The sequence below is a fragment of the Pipra filicauda genome, unplaced genomic scaffold (assembly GCF_003945595.2).
Source record: "Pipra filicauda isolate LSUMZ 115617 unplaced genomic scaffold, ASM394559v2 scaffold607_size300211_pilon, whole genome shotgun sequence".
Lineage (NCBI taxonomy): Eukaryota > Metazoa > Chordata > Aves > Passeriformes > Pipridae > Pipra > Pipra filicauda.
In genome coordinates, this window is record NW_024104762.1 from 273,123 (window position 1) to 294,331 (window position 21,209).

The 21,209-nt window shown below is 52.1% G+C and overlaps 1 long non-coding RNA gene across 1 annotated transcript; it reads right to left on the minus strand.

Moving 5' to 3' along the window:
• Positions 1-18,798: 18,798 nt before the first annotated feature.
• On the minus strand, positions 18,799-20,445 carry LOC120324618. The gene is made up of 3 exons (XR_005566070.1): positions 20,400-20,445; positions 19,679-19,898; positions 18,799-18,933 (listed from the first exon to the last, which is right to left on the minus strand). It is a non-coding gene; the product is annotated as an uncharacterized LOC120324618 (long non-coding RNA).
• Between the last annotated feature and the right edge of the window lie 764 nt (positions 20,446-21,209).

The following is a 21,209-nucleotide window of genomic DNA, read 5'->3' on the forward strand; positions in this document are numbered from 1 at the left end:
GCTCGAATTAGGTCACTGTTAACCAGTGTCAACTTGGAGGAGCCTTGCTGAAGCTGGCAGCCTGAAAAACAAAACAAAAAAAAATAAAATAAAAGAAATATTTTCCATGCCACAGAGACTATTGGTCTGTGACCCACCAAAATATCAAAAATCCAGATGCATCAGAGCAGTCCTGATGAAGTTGGCGTGGTCTTATCTGGGTCAATTGTCTTAACAAGACATTATGTCACCCGTTGGGGAAAAATACAATCTGAACCCCCTAAAAATAACTAATGGGAAAAACCTTGCCCGACAAAGCCAGTTGCACATCAGGAAAATAAAAATAAATTCAGACTCATGATATATTTAATCATCTGTATTTATTCCTCTGCTAATCTAAAACCAGGCAAATGTTCTTTTTCTTCTTGGAAACGGGGCAATTCCGGAAAACTTCATATTTTAGGTGGCTCTTCGAACAGCTTTTCTTCTAAAACTTAAATTTTGGTGTTTGTTAGGAGGGAAGTCATTGCAATTAAAAAAAAAAAAATTGCATTGTATGTAATCTACTTTAGCATAGCAGCTAAATTGAGGAGAACTGTTCTCTGGGCTCCAGAAGAAGCTACTTTTTGTGTTTTGTCACAGAAAGAGAACCTGGATTTCATGCCAGGCACTCTGAAGAAGAAAAAACTGAAATGAAGGAAGCCCAAGGAAGAAGGAAAAGGCAGAGGAATCTCCAGGTTTGTTGTGTTTCCATCCTGCACATGAAAACATTTTGCAGTGGTGATGTGTGAAGCCTTCAAAACACGGCTCTGCTGGGAGTCACCTGGGCCTTCTCACCACCAAACCCCACGTGTTCTGGGTGAAAAATCCATGGATGGGAAAAAACTGAGGCACGAGAGCTCCAAAAAACCAGCCTGAAGGTTCCTCCCGAGGGGCAGCTCCGACCTCTGCTCACTGGGAGCAGGGACAGGACCCAGGGAAGGGCTGGAGCTGGGACAGGGCAGGCTCAGGGGGGATCTCAGGACAAGGTTCTTCCCCCAGAGGGTGGTGGGCACGGCCCAGGCTCCCCAGGGCAGTGGGCACGGCCCCAAGGCTGCCAGAGCTCCAGGAGGGTTTGGACAACGCTCTGAGGGACAGGGGGGAGTGTTGGGGTGTCCTGGGCAGGACCAGGGCTTGGACTTGGTGATCCTGGGGGGTCCCTCCCAGCTCAGGATATTCTGTGATTCTGTGAAATAAGGTGTTGAATCCAACCACTTAGAGAGTTTTTGCAGCCCAGGCTGAATTTGAGAGGGAAAGGAAAAAGCAGTGCAGTGAGGGGGCTGCAAAGAGGGGCTTTAAGTCTGTGATGCTGTGAAATCCAAGGGGACCCTGTGGTCCTTCATCACAGCAGGATTCAGCAAACCCAACAAGTGTTCATTGGGTGGATACCTTTGAGCACGGAGATCATGGAATTGTGGAACGGTTTGGGTTGGGAGGGACCTCAAAGCCCATCCAGTGCCACCCCTGCCATGGGCAGGGACACCTTCCACCAGCCCAGGGTGCTCCAAGCCCCGTCCAACCTGGCCTTGGACACTTCCAGGGATCCAGGGGCAGCCACAGCTTCTCCGGGCAACCTGGGCCAGGGCCTCCCCACCCTCCCAGGGAACAATTCCTTCCCAATATCTAGTCTAAACTTGCTCTCAGCTTAAGGCCATTCCCCTTGTTCTATCACCACCTGCCCTCCTGAAAAGACACAGTAAAGCATTTCAGGTGCCTTGGAGTTCTTGAGGATCTTGAAAATGGTCATTTGAAGCTTTTTTCTCTTGTTAAGTGGATTAGAGATTTGCTTGGATTAGGGCCTCAATAAATACCTACAGTGTTTGTCTTTCATCTGTGAAGTGTTTGCCTGCTTTTAAATAGACCATTCTTGTTTGCTCCACTGTTGTCATGTTGAGGTGAGACTCTGGAAACAGGAATTCTGCCCTTAATTCAATAAAAAGATTTGGAAACCTGAGGCTGAAACTTGCTTCAAGTATTACTGGAAAAAATCCAGAGTAGCAGGACTTTATTTCAGCACTGGAGAAGCAGCAGGAGAGCAGCTCCTTGACAATTTTTGATGTCTGGATGACTTGTTTATTTGTCTCCTGATAGTTTGTGGTAGTGTAGTTATTATTTTTAAAGCTCAGCCCTGGCCAGAGGGCAGCAGTTCTGTTCCACACGGCGGGGAAACCCAGCGGTGCTTCCCTGGGCAGGGAGGATTCCTGATCCCTCCATCTGGAGAGCAGAGCTGTGCTGGGGAATGGGGGGGCAAGGCCTGGCCACCTCCACCAGTCCAGCAGCCACGACATTGTCCCACAGGAGCAACAGAGGACCCCCTGAAACCTGGGGATGGCCCCGAAAAGGTGCAGCCCAGCCCTGCTCTGCCCCTCCCTCTGCTGCTGCAGCAAAAGAGGAGGGACCAGAAGGTCGAGGGAGACAATTCTGTCCCCTCAGGTGAGACCCCCCTGCAGAGCTGCTCCAGCCCTGGGGAACAGCCCAGCAAGGACATGGAGCTGCTGGAGAGAGGCCAGAGCAGGAACCAAGAGGAGCCCAGGGCTGGAGCAGCTCTGCTGGGAGGAAAGGCTGGGAGAGCTGGGATTGTTCAGCCTGGAGAGGAGAAGCTTTGGGGGGAACTGATTGTGGCCTTGCAGGGCCTGAAGGGGCTCCAGGAAAGATGGAGAGAGACTATTTCCAAAGAATGGAGGGACAGGACAAGGGGAATGGCTTCAAACTGGCAGAGGGCAGGGAGAGATGGGATATTGGGAAGGAATTCCTGGCTGGGAGGGTGGGGAGGCCCTGGCCCAGGTTGCCCAGAGAAGCTGTGGCTGCCCCTGGATCCCTGGAAGTGTCCAAGGCCAGGTTGGACGGGGCTTGGAGCAACCTGGGCTGGTGGAAGGTGCCCCTGCCCATGGCAGGGGGTTTGGAACTGAATCATATTTAAGTTCCCTTCCAACCCAAACCATTCCATGATTCCATCTCCTCCCTCTGGTTGTCCTTGGTGGAGGGTTGGGTGGGTGGGTGTGCAGATACACCCCTGTGTGCAGTGGAGTCCACGCTGTCTGCCCTGTAACCAGAACTAGAGGACTCCTCAAACCTTCTCCCCTCCCTCTGTCCACGCTCTCAATGCTGTTTCACTGCTGAACAATCCCAAGGTGATAACTCGATGATGACAATTTATTGCAGCAATTTATAACTTCAGTCATGTACAATTAACAACCCCCAGGGGGGCAATGGTGAGGATTTACTGCAGCCATTTGTCACTTATGTTGGTGGCCAGAACAAAGCTTGTCGAGGCACAGAGAGAGGTCACAGACCAGGGGGTGAGATCCAGCTTTGTGGATGAGGAAGCTCCCAGCTCCATGTCCTGACTGATGGAGCTCCAACAGCTCTCCCAGGAGGTTTTATGGCACCACAGGGAGGGTTTCTCACCTCCTCCACAGCCAAGATGGAAGGTGCTGGTGGGACTGGCAGGACCTGCTGTTGCAAGGTGGGGTGAGAGGCAGAACAAGAGGCTGGAGGGTGTGAGAGGTGCAGTTTTACAAAGGGGTTTTTGTGTCTGATCCATGGTCTGAGGCTGTTGCTCACCAGCTGTGCCCGTCCCTTCCCTCTCCTCTGCTCCATCAGCAGGTCAGGGTTGTCCACCCGCCCTCTCCAGGAGGCTGTGGGGAGCCACAAACCCAGCAGAGAGTTTTCTGGTGGTGTGAAGAGCCCCACTGGTTTGTCAGGGGATGCCAAGGCAGGGTTTGCAGCAGAGAAGGAAGCCATGGAGCAACACCCCTGCCCCTTTTGGTGACAGCTGGACAGGGAGCCAACTGTGGTGACCAGAAGTGAGACAGTCCCACCCTGCCTGGGGAGAGGCAGAAGACTGTTTCCAAGGGCATTATTTATTGCCAGGCTCTTTGCAGAGCAGAGATCTGCTCCATAATGAATGACTTGGAATAAATCAATGCTGGGACAGCTTCTGGACCCGGTGATTTTCCACCCTCTGCAGCTTCTGGGTGGTTGGAAACCCAGCAGGGACAGCAGGACGTGCTTCATCTCCACCTTGGAAAGCACTCGAGGAGCCAACTTGCTTCTGCTTCGGTCCAGGAGTGTGACCTTTCTTCTTCAAGGTACATCTTGGCAGCATTTTAAGGTCCTCCAGGCAGGTGGCTTTGCTTCAAGGAGCTGTAAAGGTCACCAGCAGGGCTGTTCAGAGGCCATTCTTCTCCCCAACACTCCTCCAGCCTTTGCCATCTGATGTCTCAGTGTCTGTGCCGATGGGTTTCACTCTGCCCGGTGAAAAGAGCCGGGAGCCTGCAGTGCTTCTTTCTGCTCTCACAGAATGGTGTAAAAGAACTGTGTTGAGCTTGAAAAAGAGAGATTTACAAGGCTGTAAGACAGTGAGTTGGGCAGTGTAGAGAGGCAGCAGGGAGGGGAAAGGCCTGTGAGTGAAGGTGAATCTTATGTGTGGAGTGTAACCATAACTGACTCCTCACATCTCACAGGGTGACATCAATTAATAAGATTCATTGCTTGCATTTTAAGAGTCCCCTTTGCACAGACCCAATGGTGACCATCTACTCACAGGACAAAAATGCAGGTGGGAGAGAGAAATAAGAAAGGAAGGATGTGAAAGGACCCTGATCAACCCAATGATCACAATGTCCTGCTCCTTGTCAGCTGATTTGTAGACATCAATTTAGCCCTGTTTTTCCACAGAAATCTCTTTTGATACGGCCTTTAGTTGTCTTTTTCCCCCCCTATTTTTATCCCCCAGAGCAGGACAGCAGCAGGTATCAGACAAGTTGGTATCAGACATGCTAAGAAGGAACCAGAAGGTCCATGCCAGAGTGGGAAGTAAACAGGGAAACTGTTTTGTGATCATGAGAGAAAGATGTCAGATGACAGGCTGAACAGTTTGGGCAAATGGAGGTGTTATTCACCATGTCACTTTAATAGCTGATGATTAAATCAGAAGGAAAAAGGGCAGGCAAGAGGACTTTATTATTAAAAGGGATGAGGAGGAAAAATTGTGTGATCTCCTAGGACAGATCCCACACCCAGAGCTAAACTTGTCACAACAGAATCAGGTTGATTCATGAGCCTGTGTGCTGAATGTAATTATACCTTCTTTTAAAATAATAAAAAAAAAAAGACAAAATGAAAAAAAAAAAAAAGGGAAAAAAAAAAAAGAATGGACTTAAGGAGGAAGCAGCTCAATCCTGCCCAAATTAGGGAGGGAGAAGCCCTGAGTCGCAGGGCTCCTCGTGGCCAAACCGAGATTCCTTGGGATGGTGCAGGCAGGACATTCTAGAAAGGAAAACACAGCCAGGCCTCCCTCCAGAGGCAGCTGGCAAAAAACCACCAAACCACCACCCCCCAAAGCCACGGGAGCTCTTGCGTGAGCTGCTCCACATGGGGAGCTGCTCCTGGGCTGCTCCAGCACGGAGATCCTGAGCCCACACGGGCTGGAAAAGAGGCCCCCCACATCTGCTGAGCAGCACAGGGGAGCTGGAGCCAAGAGCTGACTTAATTCCTGCGAAAACAGCCTGGTTTTTTTCCACCTTGCACGTCCTACTGGGATGAGGGGAGGGGGACGTGCAGGTCCTGAGCCCCTCTGAGGGAGGGTCGTGCTCTTGGCCACGAGGAGGAGGTGGGAAGGGCTGGTGGGTCCTGCACATCTCGCAGATCGATTTTTTTCCCTCCTCGCAAAATTCAGCCGTGGCTGAAAGGATTCCACAAAACCTTTTCCGAAGCAGGGAAACTTCAGCCCGAGCAGAGAATTGCTCAGAAATGTAGGGATGGGTGATAATGGGATTCAGAAATCCAGCCACGCAGCTTGAAGTGAAACCATTGCTGCCCCAGAGGGTTGTGTGTTCTCAGGGAGAGTGGGAGGCAAATTAGGCTGCCAGTACCTCTGGCTGCTCCCCCCACCTGCAGGGTTTTGTGAGCCTGATATTTCTGAGCTTTCTCTATCAAACACGAGTTCAGCCCTTCCTAAGGTGCTAAAACCATTTATTTCCCTCCCTCTCTCATGTCCTTGATTAAGTGGTGGCTCCTGATAACGCTGATCCTGCTCTCCCAGCTCCCCTTCCCCTAAACCACCCCTGGCAGGGAGGATTCCAGTCCAGCTGGCTGAGTTACTGCCTTCCAAGCTTCTGTTTTTCCCAACTCAGTCTGGGAATGCAGTGAGGAAAAGGAGGCAGTGCTGCATGGAGGGCACTCACTGGGAAGGGACACAGCCTGGGCTGCCAGGAAGGGCTGGAAAACACCCTGATCCTTCTCCATCCCACAGCTGCTGGGATGGGACAGCCTGGCTGGGCCTCACCGAGAGTCTGGAGTGAGGTCAGTTAAAAATGTGCAAACTGGATTTGCCCCACAGAGTCATGGAATCATTGAGGCTGGAAAAGCCCTCCCAGCCCATGGATCCCCCTGTGCCCCATCCCCACCTTGTCCCCCAGCCCAGAGCACTGAGTGCCACGGCCAGGCCTTCCTGGGACACCTCCAGGGCTGGGCACTCCAAACCTCCCTGGGCAGCCCCTGCCAAGGCCTCACCACCCTTTCCAGCAGGAAATTCCTCCTGATGAAGAAACTCCTCCACACGAGTGAACTGCCCCAGGAAACGCCCACCAGCTGTGACCATTTTCTGCCCGTGGAGCACCTGGTCTGAAGGGCTGCTCTGGCCTCTTCCTCATCATTTCTCACCTCTTTCACCTGCCACAAAGATTCCTCCTCGGCCCTTGCCTGCCTTGTTTGCCTTTGCTGGTGTCCTGGCTGCAGCCCTGGAAGCTCCACGGTCTGGGAAAACGTGTTTCCAAGGTGAGCTTTGCTCTGGGATCGGTGTCCTGTGCCCTGTTGGCTGGTTGGGGTGGTGGCACCTCTGCCCTGAACAGCAGAACATCGCTCTGAGCGTGATAAATAATCATGTCATTGGCCAAATGCCAACGATTTTGTAAGGCTGGGATGGGTAATCCAGCACTAACTCGGTATTTGCAAGCCCCGGGTGGGACAGGCCTGCAGGAGAAAAGGAGGCTCTGGGGGGACCTAATTTTTCTCCACGACTACCTCTTATCCTGTTGCGGTTTTGGAGGTGGAGTAAAGATGTTCTGGAGGTTTAGTATCAGTGGCAAGATGTTTGTGAACAGGACAGGGCTTTGATCAGAGGGCTGGAGCAGCTCTGCTGGGAGGAAAGGCTGGGAGAGCTGGGATTGTTCAGCTGGAGAGAGAAGCTTTGGGGTGACCTGATTGTGGCCTTGCAGGGCCTGAAGGGGCTCCAGGAAAGATGGAGAGAGACTATTTCCAAGGGCTGGAGGGACAGGACAAGGGGAATGGCTTCAAACTGCCAGAGGGCAGGGATAGATGGGATATTGGGAAGGAATTCCTGGCTGGAGGGTGGGGAGGCCCTGGCCCAGGTTGCCCAGAGAAGCTGTGGCTGCCCCTGGATCCCTGGAAGTGTCCAAGGCCAGGTTGGACGGGGCTTGGAGCAACCTGGGGTGGTGGAAGGTGTCCCTGCCCATGGCAGGGGGTGGCACTGGATGGGCTTTGAGGTCCCTTCCAACCAAACCATTGTGGGATTCCATGGTTTGCTGGAGGGCTGAGATGATTTTCAGCCACTTTGCACCACAAAGGGGGGTCTGGGCCCAGCCCAGGCCGGGTGCTGGTGCTCATCCTGCCCAGCACTTCAGAGTATTGGTGTTCATGCACCGAAAAAAAACGTGTGACTGAATCCTGCCTTCTCCTCAGTATTGATCCTTAAATAGGAAAAGAACAAACCACAAACCAGGAACTCGATATCCATGGAAACATGGAGCTCCAGCTCCCGCGACTCACCCAACACAACAGGAATTATTGTGCTGTCAGTCTTCCAACTTCAGCCTCAGCGGTGGGAAGGGACCCCTCGGCTCCTCTGGCTGATTGTTACCTGTCATTTATGGTTAAATAATATTGTCAAAAGACTAGCACTGACTGAAATTTTATGTTCCCATTTCAGAGATTATACCTGCCACATACTGCTGTATTAAGTGTTATTTGAGGTTTAGGATTAGATAGATAGATAGACAGATAAATAGATGTTTTGCCTCTTTTCTTTCTCGGTCACTTTTAAATGGAGATATAAACATTTTCTGTAGTTTTATTCTGACCCTGGTAAAGCCTGTTGGCTAACTTTTTGTGTCTCTGGTTGTCAGGTTGGTCTTTCACTCAGAGGTGAAAGAAGCTTTTTGTAAATTAGAAACTAAACCAGTGTTTCAAAGCTGAAAAGGCACAAGGATACCCCTGGCAGGACCAATTTATGCACAAAGACCCTTTTTTGCTGTTGGAACTGGTTTTAACAGAGAGCAGAATTGCTCCTGTGAGTGATGGGCTTTTTGGCTTAACTCAGACCTTTGGGGAACAAATTTGGAGAGGGACTTGGGACAAATGGCCTTAAGCTGAGGGAGGGCAGGGTTACGTGGGATAGTAGGAAGAAATCCTTCCCTGTGAGGGTGGTGATGCCCTGGCACAGGTTATCCAGGCAATTTGTGGCTGCCCCTGGATCCCTGGAAGTGTCCAAGGCCAGGTTGGACGGGGCTTGGAGCAACCTGGGCTGGTGGAAGGTGTCCCTGCCCACGGAAGGAGGTTGGAACTCGATGATCTCTGAGGTCCCTTCCAACCCAAACCACCCTGTGATTCCATGATTTTGGAACAAAAATGGGTTTATTCATGAGCTTTGTAATAAGTTGACGGCAGGAAAACCCACCCTGAATCCTGGGGAGAAGGAATGAGAAGGTCTGATTTCCTTAGCAGAGCCTGCAGGATATTCCTGAGTGCACCAAGTGGTCCTGCAACTGCAACACAAAAGGGCTCATAAACAAGGGAACCTTTATTGCAGAAAAGTTTCCACTGCAGCGAGTTCTGAAATGGGCCATAAAAGGGCATAAATTGGCTCTTTCACTTCAGAAAAAATAAAATGCCTTCCCACTTGATAGGACGAAGGGTAAGACCCACGGCCAGCTCTGGTTTAAGGTGTTTGCAGGATTAGGGAATGGGAGGAGAGGGAGGAGGAGGAGCCCAGCCCGGGATGCTGCCTCACCTACCTGGACCCACCCCATCCTTTTGGGGTTTATGTTAAAAAAAAAAAAGCAAACAAAAAATACCTGAATGGTTTCAAGACCACTGGCAGAAAAGCGCTGGGTTTGCTGCAGCCTGACAAAAAAAAGAAAGAAAGCCCTTAATTTTAAGAGGTTCCAGGGCTTTCTTTTTCACCCCTTTTTTTTTTTTTTTTTGAAATTCTTTTTAGTTTATTCGCACGAGAAAATAACTCGACATTCCAACGCCATCGCTTGGCAGAGGGGAAATCTGAGCTCTCCAATCGGGGTTTCAATAAATCAGCCCAAGAATTGGCTCTGTCACTCCATAAACTCTTGGGCATTAGCTCTTCTGCCCTTCTGGAACTGGCTGGCTGCACTCTCAGGCACGCTGCTCATGACGCAGCGCCGGTTTCATCATGACACGCTCCAACAAAAAAAAAAAAGAGGAAAAAAAAAAAGGCAGCAGAATATTTATATTCTCTCAAGACAAGTAGATTTTTAATGATTTTTTTTTTTTTCACGAAAACAGAAGGGTTGGTTTAACGTTTCCAGGATTAGCTCGCTTTTCTTCTCCCTTTCTCCCGAATTATTTGGAAAAATACAAAGGCAATTTGATCCCAGGCTGCTGTGAACATGATCTTTCTGTAACGGTGCGTGGAAAGAATGCACAACAAAGGACCCAGAACAGCTTTGTAAATATACATTGCCCCCCCTGGCAGAGAACAAACCTGTCTGATTATCTTCCTGCTACTGCTGGCAACGATACTGCCCTTTATTAAACACATGCAAACCCTTCTGAACCCAATTAAAGGCTTCTCAGGTGTGCCCAGATGAGCAAAATTCGGATGCTGAGGTGCAGCAGGAATTTCTGTCTTTAAAGCCCTCAAGGCCTGAGGAAACTTGTGGGGGGACCGTGTGTTTTTTTCCAGCATCAGAGGCTCTTGGTGCATAAAAGCATTTGTTGTTTCTCTCTCAATGTTATGATGGCAAAAGCATGAATGGAATTGCAGCATTTCTAAATATTTTGCCTAATTAGTCCCTTGGGAAGGATGTGAACTGCACTTGTCCTGGCTGTGAGTGTGAAGTGTTGACTGACCCCTGGAGATGTTTGTGGCCCTCGGGAAGGCCCCGGGTCGGTGTCCCCAGACGGCTGCAAATCCCAAGGGATTGCTTTTCACGGATCCTTCCTTCCCAGCCTTTGCATCTTTGGGGGCTTTTCTTTGACTCTGAACCAGGAGCGACTCGAATTCCGAGCCCAGGTCTTCCCCCCCCCCGGCTTAGAAACCAAACTGAAGGCATTTCAACAGCAAATCACCCAGGAAAGGATCATATCCCTAAAAACCAGCTGTCAGCCCCCTCAGCTGTTCCCTGGGCTATGCCTGTCAGAGGAGCATCCTCTGACCTGTTATTCTCCACCTTATTCAACCCAAACTTTACTTTCTGTGGTTGAAAAGGCAGCTGTTTTCCCCCAGGAGAGAAGAGCTGGAGTGAGGGGCTGCGCCTGCCATTCCACAGTTATTACTGGGAGGGCTGGGAATGGTGGAGCAGTGAGACATCAAAGGGGTTCATCACTGTGATGACCTTTAAGGTCCCTTCCAACCCGAGCCATTCTATGATTCTATGATATGATTCACAGGGAGGTCTCCCTGGGATTTTCCAGTTCTTGGGAAGCTCTGGATGCAAACCCTCCTCAAGGCCCTTTTGCCAAGGCCAGAGCACGGCTGTGCCTGAGCTGCTCCCTGAGCCTTTCCAGGGTAAATCTCCTTCTAACAGGTCCCACACCCAGCTGTGGGACACATCCTTTCCATGTCCTTCCCCACATCACGTCTGCAAGAGCTGAGAGCCAGCACAAGAGAGCAGCAGGGCGATGGGGGAGCTCAGGGCAACAACACCAAAGATGCCTTTGGAGGCAGATCAGCCCCGTCCAACCTGGCCTTGGACACTTCCAGGGATCCAGGGGCAGCCACAGCTTCTCTGGGCAACCTTTGCCAGGGCCTCCCCACCCTCCCAGCCAGGAATTCTTACCCAATATCCCATCTAACCCTGCCCTCTGGCAGTTTAAAAACATTCCACCTTGTCCTGTCACTATCTGCCCAAAAACAGGGGCTGACCTGCTGTCAGCTGGGGAGTGAATCAACAATTTCCTAATAAATTCTGTTCCCACCAGGTTCACTTCTTCCTCTCACTGCTGTCCTCCTACTCCTCTTGCTCCTGACCCCCGTCCCTTCACCCATTCTCAGTTCCACCCCTTTACCTGGCTGAGGAACAGAAAGTCCCAACCTCCCACCTCCTGCTTTCTGCTTTCCCCTCCTGCCTCCCCAGGAGGGTCCTGCTGTGCAGCCCCGGAGGCAGAAGGTGTGACAGGACCTGCTGCTGGTTGCTGTCCTCGTTATCTGGCTGACAATGTCAGCGAGGTCACCACGCACAGGAAGCCAAATGACCTCACTGAGCTCACAGGAAGTTGCACAGAGGCTGAGGAGAAGCTGGTTTGTTTTTCTGCTCACATTTTCACTCCAGGACACAGATGGACCCTCAGGAACTGACGATTCTTCCATGTCACCCTTCTATGATTCTCTGAAAACACGTGGGGTGAGGTCTTGGCTCTACAGAGGGCACACCTGGCATCAAGGTGGCACCTGGAGCCACTTCAAACAGCAGCCAGTGACTTCCCAGGTTTGCCCTGGAGTTCCCTCGTTCACAGGATGGGTCAGGTTGGAGGGGCTCACAGAGGGTCATCTGCTCCAGCAGGGCCATCCCAGAGCACATGGCACAGGATGGGTCTGGAATATCCCCAGGGAGGAGACTCCACCCCCTCTGGACAATCTGTTCAGTGCTGGGTCACTGCCCAGCAAAGAAGTTCTTCCTCCTGTCCAGGTGGAACTTCCTGGGCATCAGTTCCTGCCTGTTCCTCGTGTTCCTCGTGCCCCCCCCCCACCAGAGCCTGGTCCATCCTCTGCCCCCTCCCTGCAGCCCCTACAGACCTGGGGGAGGTCCCTTCAGTGTCTGCTCTGGAGGCTGAACAGCCCCAGCTCCCTCAGCCTGTCCTGTGCATTCCAAGCTCCTGTAATCCAGGCTGGGTGGATTAAGAATCATGTACAGTGTGAAGATGGATTGGTTACACACAAAGAAATAAATACCTTGGAAATGAGCTGGTGGAAAATTCAGAAATTGAGTGTGGGGAAGCAAAATTAGCGAGGAACTAAAACTGGGAAAAATTCTTCCTTAAGGGGGAAACAGCCAAGAAATCCTGCATTAGTGAAGCTTGTTAAATTAGCAACCTCTTGTAAGGTTATTTATCAGTTTTCCCACTTCCCTGGGCTACCTTGGATTTCATTCAGCCCTGCCATTGCTTTTCCAAGCAATTTAACATATGAATTTCTTCTTTATTTTACTGCACTCACCGTTAATTCTCTGAAAAAAAGGTCCTGCGGGCAAAGCACTTTTTAGCCACAACCATCAGGTGACTCCATCCATAAAATGCCACCGCTTTTTACGCTTGGGGTGGGAAATAATCATGAGATCTTCGAGGTTTCCCCTCTCACTTCCCAAGGTTTTGTCCATAAAAGCTGGGATATGGCCTTTCTGCACCTCCTTTTTTTTTTTTTTGCAGCTGCTTGGTGGTGGTCAGGCAGCACGAGTGTGGGTTGTGCCATCGGGCCTCGTCCTTCCCCAAGGGAATGACAGATTTCTGCTCCTTGTGTTCCTCGGAATTCCTGAGCAGGCCCTGACTTTGGAATGTCTTTCACGGTGGTTTGGGATCCCTCATTCCTGAATGATTGTGTTGAAACAGGACGGAAGGGATGGAGGGTGGAGAAACAACTCATCCACTTATCCCCAGCCAGGTCAACCTCCATCCCGAAGGCCTGGAGGGACAGGACACAGGGAATGGCTTCAAACTGACTGTAGGGTTAGATGGGATATTGGGAAGGAATTCCTGGCTGGGAGGGTGGGCAGGCCCTGGCCCAGGTTGCCCAGAGAAGCTGTGGCTGCCCCTGGATCCCTGGAAGTGTCCAAGGCCAGGTTGGATGGGGCCTGGAGCGACCTGGAATAGTGGAAGGTGTCCCTGCCCATGGCAGGGGGTGGCACTGGATGGGCTTTGAGGTCCCTTCCAACCCAAACCATTCCATGATTCTGTAACACACATGGGGTTTTATTCTGGGACCAAAGGAGTCCTCAGGGTGTCCCCTGCCCAGCAGAAGTTCAGGCTCAAGCCCCTGGTTGAAGGCCCCACAGAATGGGGGCTGCTCTGGAAACTTCTGCCTTCCCTTCCCTCTTGCTTTCCTTCCTGGAAATCCCTGCAAATACCACCACCCCTCATCAGGGATGTGGCCCCTGGGGACGTGGTTTAGGGGTGGTTATGGTGCTGCTGGGTGACTGGATGATCCTGAAGGTCTCCTCCAACCTTTGTGATTTTTGTCTGTGAGATAATTTGGCTGATGGTCTCTCTAGTCCCTTGGGGCTGTTTCTGTTTGATAGGCAAAAGCGACTGAAAATGTCAAATTTCAGGACATTTAAATGAGGCACAAACTGCACTTTCTCACTTGGTAACAGCCAATCTGTGCAGTTCAAAGGGGCTCTTCCAATTCCTCATGTGTGTACCTGAGTTACCAAGGACATGCCCGGGAGAAGGGAATAGGAAACACAAATAAACAACAAGGGCAGGCATTGATTCATCTTCATTTGTAAAATTAAGGGTCTAACAAGTCTTTTATAGCAGTGACTTCTGGGACCGAGTCCATCTGGGATGACTAAATTATATATAACGTTTGGGGCCTAAAGTAAGAGCTGGACTGTGTCATTGGCTGCCCCCCTGAGCAAGAGAGCAGGAGCACAGATGGTGGGAATGCTCAGTGGGAAGTGCTGACCTCACCTGCAGAAGGACTGCCCAGCCAGGGACCTGCTCGGTGCCCTCTGAGATGCTGCTGGGGCAGCTCCTGTGCCCTGGGGCAGCTCTGGCAGCTGGGAACCAGCCAAAGGGGGTTTCTTGTGTTAGAACACGTGTGTCCTCAGCAGGGTAGGGACTGTCCCCCTGTGCTGGCACTGCTGAGGGACCTCCAGGGCTGTGTCCAGGTCTGGAACCTCATGGAAGAGAGACACGGAGGGGCTGGAGCGTGTGCAGGGAAGGGAACGGAGCTGGGAAGGGGCTGGAGCAGCAGGAGGGGCTGAGGGAGCTGGGGGGGCTCAGCCTGGAGAAAAGGAGGCTCAGGGGGGACCTTCTGGCTCTGCAACCCCCTGACAGGAGGGGGGAGCCAGGGGGGTCGGGCTCTGCTGCCAGGGAACAAGGGACAGGAGGAGAGGGAACGGCCTCCAGCTGTGCCAGGGGAGGCTCAGGTGGGACAGGAGGAGGAATTTCCTGCTGGAAAGGGTGGTGAGGCCTTGGCAGGGGCTGCCCAGGGAGGTTTGGAGTGCCCATCCCTGGAGGTGTCCCAGGAAGGCCTGGCCGTGGCACTCAGTGCTCTGGGCTGGGGGACAAGGTGGGGATGGGGCACAGGGGGAATCCATGGGCTGGGAGGGCTTTTCCAGCCCCAGTGATTTTGGGATTCTGATAGAAAAGCAGATGCTGATAACCCGTGCAATCAGTGCTGGAAGGAGGAACAAGGAGCATTCCATGGCACTGGACTGACTGATCCCAACCAGCCTCCAGCGACCCTGCTCTTGCTGGAGCCCCCGGTGTCTCTGCTCCCCCTGACTGGGGCAGGATGGTCCTGAACACTTCAGTGCCAACCCTTGTTTGAAATACTTCCGTGCAGGATGGGGCTTTCCTTGTTTTCGCTGGTGTGATTCACTCTCAGGGTCACGGTGCAGTTGTTGGGGTGTCCTGGGCAGGGCCACCAGTTGGACTTGGACGGTCCTTGCGGATCCCTTCCAACCCAGGATATTCTGTGATTCTCTGGTTGGCTTTCCTTTCGAAGACCGAGTGTCCTCCTGCTGGAAAAAGGCCTTCCAGTCCAAGCAGTGCAGGCAGCTGAGTGCCCTTGCACGGCAGGTCTTCTCCAAATTGGGAATGAGAACAAGGGGAAGGAATATGTGACCTTCCAGCCTTAAGCTCCGCGTGCCATGTGGCTGGTGGGAGGCATTAGCAAGACTCCACTGTTCATTGTTGTGGGTGTCTTTATGAACACTGGTGACTGAGAGCCAGCAGTAAATACAGACAAGCACCAAAAATCCACATTAACACTTATCCAACGGCAGAAAAAAAACCATGGCAAGTGCCTGGTTTGCAGCAGTTCCGTGTGGAATCCGGGCTGTGAAGTGGAGGTATTTAGGGCCACGGTGACATAATCCATGCCATGGAGTAGCAGCGTTTGCAGGGGGCTGTGCACAAGCCAGATCTATATGTGCTCTAGCCCTGCTTAAAATAAAACTACACATACTATCACTGCCTTATTCTGGGAAGCAGCGGAACGGGGCGAGTGCTGCGGCAGCGACAGATCGGTGTAGACTCCACGTACTCGGGTTCCTCCCACTCTTGTCACGGCCATTTCTCCTCAGCAGTTGCCAGAGCTGGGGAGAGGCAGAGCTGAGATTTTGGGGAATGCAGGAACAGGGTGATCAGGGTTTGCTTTGCACCCTCACGGCCTTGATGGTGGGATTGCAGCCGTGCTGTGCCCGGAGGAGCAGCTCGTGGGGGTCACAGTTCCTTGGGGCAGGGGAGGAGAAGGGTGTATTTATTGTCTGAGCCTTGATCCAGGCTCAGGATCATAGAATCATGGAGTAGCTTGAGCTGGAAGGACCCCTGAGGATCATCCAGTCCAAGCCCTGGCCCTGCCCAAGACACCCCAACACTCCCCCCTGTCCCTCAGAGCGTTGTCCAAACCCTCCTGGAGCTCTGGCAGCCTTGGGGCCGTGCCCACTGCCCTGGGGAGCCTGGGCAGTGCCCACCACCCTGTGGGGGAAGAACCTTGTCCTGAGATCCCCCCTGAGCCTGCCCTGTCCCAGCTCCAGCCCTTCCCTGGGTCCTGTCCCTGCTCCCAGAGGTCGGAGCTGCCCCTCGGGAGGAGCTGCAGCCCCCGCTGAGCTTTGCCCTGGGGCTCCTCTGCTCCAGGTGCACCAGCCAAGTGCCCTCAGCTGCTCCTCAAGGGCCCCTCCAGACCCTTCCCCATCCCCGTGTCCCTCCTTGCCACACTCTCTAAGAGCTGTAGGTCTATTTTATATGATGGTGCCCAAAACTCCACACAGTCCTGGGCACCAAAGCCAGTTGGAATCTCTGTGGTGGTGTCACAGCCGTAGAGTTACAACCCCAGGGATGGCAAAGCCCCAGTGGAAAATACTTGTGATGCTCACTCAGCAAAGCTCCTGCTCCCTCCCCTCTCCCAGTCCCCCCAGTCTTTTCCACACGACTGTGCTGGACGAGCTGGTGGAGATGAAAAAACCTAAATATTTTGGGATAATGATGCTGAGTCATTAACCATGTGATGGAAACAATTCCTCCAGTTATCTCCAGCCAGCTCCACCTCCAGCCTCCCAGTAGCCGGGGGCTGCTAAAGTGCTGTCCCTCCTCCTCCAGAGCCCTTTGTGTTCCAAGTCCTTCTGTCCACAGGCAGGAATGGCCACTCTGTCCATGACTCACACCCTGGGCACTGCATTCACTCTTGATAACACTCATTCCTCAGACCCTTTCACATCTAACAGTTGGAAAAGTCTGGAATAAGTAGACTGGGGAGGGGAGGAAGATTCGCTCCTGTTTGCTTCTCTTTAAATATTTAAATTAGTGGCTGAAAACCAACCTTAACAGGGACCTCAGCAATTGTAAATCTTAAATTTTACATCTATTTCCACGCCTGCACCATCCTGGATACAGGTGTGGACATCCTGCAGATGTAGTTTGCATATAAAAAAGTTGTTTGTGCAGCTCTGGAGGTGCAGGAAAAGCTTTTCTGCATGCAAACCAACATCCACATTTTGAAAATGTGTCATTAAGTGGTGGTTTATCACACATTTTTTTTCCTTCCTCCCTTCCAAATAACTGTGTACATAGGATTGAAATACTGTGTGAGCTTCTAGTTGGAACAGGATTTTCTGATTCTTCAGTAATTTATATTTACTCCCATCTAACAATGAAAATTGCTTACAGCACAAAACTTCAGCCTACTATGGATTAAAATGCATTTTGGAAATGTCCCCAGATTCCTGGCACATTAATTATGACGACTCAAATATACAGAGCATTTGGGATCTTTAATCTTCACATTCCTGTAATAAGAAAAGTTGTATAATCCACCTCTGAAGGACAAATCCTTATGAAAATAGTGCAACTATATCCTGGTAGTGGACTTTTGAAATCTCTCATCCATATTCAGCGAGGAAAAGCCTCTCATTTTCTCCTATTACCACATTTGCTTGTTTGTTGAAAAGCACTCCTGGAGCTCAGCTGCTGTTCCAGGGCCATTTTCCCCCCTCCACAGCCCGTCCTCCTCCCTGGGATTGCTCGTGGGTGGGCAAAGATGGGACCAGAGCAAAGACAGAACAAGGAGCTGGAGCTTCACTGGCCCAGGTTGCCCAGAGAAGCTGTGGCTGCCCCTGGATCCCTGAAAGTGTCCAAGGCCAGGTTGGATGGGGTTGGAGCAACCTGGGCTGGTGGAAGGTGTCCCTGCCCATGGCAGGGGTGGCACTGGATGGGCTTTGAGGTCCCTTCCAACCCAGGCCATCCTGGGATTGTATGAGGTGCCACCTGGGAGAGGGGACAGAGGTGAAGCCCAGGGGATGGACAAGTAGGTGGAAGGCAGGTTAAAATGTGGTGCTTCCTAATATTCCCTATTTGCTGAACTTAGTGTGGTCCTGGAAGGAGAAATCTTTCTCTGGCAGAGGCATTATGGGTCATTGCCATCCCTGACTTCTAAAGTGCTGAAGTTTAATGGCATTTTCACAGAATCCCACACTCACAGAATCCCAGAATGGTTTGGGTTGGAAGGGACCTCAAAGCTCATCTCATTCCACCCCCTGCCATGGGCAGGGACACCTTCCACCAGCCCAGGTTGCTCCAACCCCATCCAACCTGGCCTTGGACACTTTCAGGGATCCAGGGGCAGCCACAGCTTCTCTGGGCAACCTGTGCCAGGGCCTCCCCACCCTCCCAGCCAGGAATTCCTTCCCAATATCCCATCTCTCCCTGCCCTCTGGCAGTGGAAGCCATTCTCTGTGTCCTGTCCCTCCATCCCTTGTCCCCAGTCCCCCTCCAGCTCTCCTGGAGCCCCTTTAGGCCCTGGAAGGGGCTCTCAGCTCTCCCTGGAGCCTTCTCTTCTCCGGGTGAACACCCCCAGCTCTCCCAGCCTGGCTCCAGAGGGGCTCCAGCCCTGGGCTCATCTTGGTGCCTTCTCTGGACTCTCTCCAGCAGCTCCACATCTTTCCGGTGCTGAGGCCCCCAGAGCTGGACCCGGCACTGCAGGGGGGTCTCACAAGAGCAGATCAGAGGGACAGAATCACCTCCCTTGACCTCCTGATCCCCCTCCTCTTCTGGAGCAGCCCAGGATGCCGTTGACCCTCTGGGCTGTGGGATTTTCCCGCTTCTTTTCCAGTTCACCTCTCCTAACTCGGCCTCTGCACGTCGCAGATAAAACACATACAGGAAGGAAAATTCCACTGAACATTTGTGCTTTTCACTCTCTCCTTGTTTCCAAACACCACTCTCGAAGCATGTGGTGCCAAGTTACATAATATATATATATTAGTCCTCCCTCTCCTGTTCCTGGGTCCTGCACAGGAGCAGATTTGGGGTCTTTAAGGGCAGCTGAAGAGGAAGAAACACGTGGATAATTCTTCCCTGTGCATCCCAGAGAGCAGAACAGCTGAGCTGGGCTGGGGACAAACACTTAGTAGGAGAAAACATAAGATTTTCTGGACAGGTGTGTTGCTCCAGGATCATCTGTCAGAGGAGGGATATTTGGACCTGACACAATAAGAAAAAGTGCAGTTTGAATTCTTTCAGGGTCAGACATCGTGTGTTACCTGTCCAAAGTGAGAAACCAAAGAGAATCTGTTTAACACCCTCCTCTGGATAATAACCAGTGGTTGTTGGTGACATGGAAAAAAAACCTCTGGGATTGAACCTGTCAGAACTCCAACATGATCAGTTCAAAACTTTGCTGTTTGCTGTGTGATATTTGTGTTTGTAATTTTATCTCTAGATAGAGCTAAACCTGTTTCTCTCCTTGCCAAAGGAAACGATAGATATAAATCATCTACCAAAAAAAAGCGAGGCACGGGGCCATTGTTTATGTGATATGGAACAATTTCGTTCTTGGTAATTATTTATTTTGGTCCAACTACAAAGAGGTAAGAGCCTGATTTATTTTTTTTTTTTAGAAAGACAGGAAAGAAAGCAAACTTAAAGCATTCCATTTTCCTTGGCATTTTCACACTGATAGTGGGCTTGTTCAGTGTTTAAGATTTAATGGGAAGAGGAAGTGAAAAGAGGCAAATTCTGCCTTACCCCCCCCTCTGCTAAGGGATATTTGCTGCTTCCTATGTATTTCTAAGTGTAATTTTTACTGTTATTTCCAGTGTGACTGTCAAAACCCATCCTCGATTCTTCACAGGGCAGGAAATGAAATTCTGCTGCTGGGTTTTTCCCCTGTTCCTTCCTTTGTTGTGGTGTTGTGTTTTCATCTCCTGGTCCCGCAGCCCCAACTCACCCACAGTGTCCTGCTCACACCTTGCAGCAGGTTTCACGTGGCTACAGCCCAGCTGGAGCCACCAAACCCCAGGACTGCAGTGATGCTGCTGTTGCAGTCCCATATTTTGTGCTAATGCTGCCACCAAAAACGTGGTGGCACCTTGGCTGTGCTGCTCCTTCGTCACCACGGGCTCGTTCCTCCACCTCCGCTTGCCAAGGGCAGCATTTATTTGATCCAGCTGAAAATTAAATAAACCCAGAACTCCTTCATGAACATAGAATTATGGAATACCATGAGCTGGGAGGACCCCCAAGGATCACCCAGTCCAAGCCCTGGCCCTGCCCAGGACACCCCAACACTCCCCCCTGTCCCTCAGAGCGTTGTCCAAACCCTCCTGGAGCTCTGGCAGCCTTGGGGCCGTGCCCACTGCCCTGGGGAGCCTGGGCAGTGCCCACCACCCTGTGGGGGAAGAACCTTGTCCTGAGATCCCCCCTGAGCCTGCCCTGTCCCAGCTCCAGCCCTTCCCTGGGTCCTGTCCCTGCTCCCAGAGGTCGGAGCTGCCCCTCGGGAGGAGCTGCAGCCCCCGCTGAGCTCTGCCCTGGGGCTCCTCTGCTCCAGCTGCACCAGCCAAGTGCCCTCAGCTGCTCCTCCAGACCCTTCCCCATCCCTGTGTCCCTCCTCTGGACACTCTCCCACAGCTTTCCACGTTTCCCATGTACACATGTGAACTCCCACACACCTTTGGAATGACTGCAGAGGTCCCACCATAGGCTGCAGCCACAGGTCATGGATCTGTAAATCGTGTGGGCTTTGTCTTGTTCCCTCTTCCCACGGCGCCTGGCACACACAAAGCACCAGACAAACAACAGCATTGCCATGGAAATGCTCCCAGCCAGTGCAGAGATCGCTGGAATTCGCCGGAGGAGCCGCCGACGGATCCTTGGGCTGGAACCCAGGTAAGAGACAACGTGGCACTGGGAGCAGAGGGATGATGGGGTGGGGGTGTGTGGGTGCAGGGTCAGCAAAGCCACCCCCGGGTGTGAAACGTGCCCGGTGTGAGCGGTGACAACGTGGTGACACCGAGGGGACACCGCTCCTCCACCTGTGCCAGTCCCACGTGCCCCGGGAGCACTGCCCGGGCTGCCAGGAGTTGTGGCAGCTGGCACTGCTGCCCAGAGGTGAGAGCAGGCAGGATGTGCTCTCACCGGGCCAATTTTGCACCGGAGGAGGATGTTGGCCACCGAGCACGGGTGGCTGGTGGTGCCAGTGGCAACGTGCCAACGTTGTCAGCTGCCAGCACCGGAGGGGAAGCGGCTGTGGAAAGTGTAATGATGTGCACTGCTGCCCTAGGAACGTGAGGGAGGTGTTGGGCACCTTCTATCTCATCATCTCTCCGTGAGAACTTGGGAACGTGGCACGTTGGGGAAGCGTCAGCTGCGAGGAGGGAATGCTGAGAATCACTGATTGTCTCGGAGCCCCCGCACGGCTCGGAGCTGGGAGGGAACTCGGCAGCTCCCACTGCTCCAAACCCAGGCAGGGAGCTGCTGCT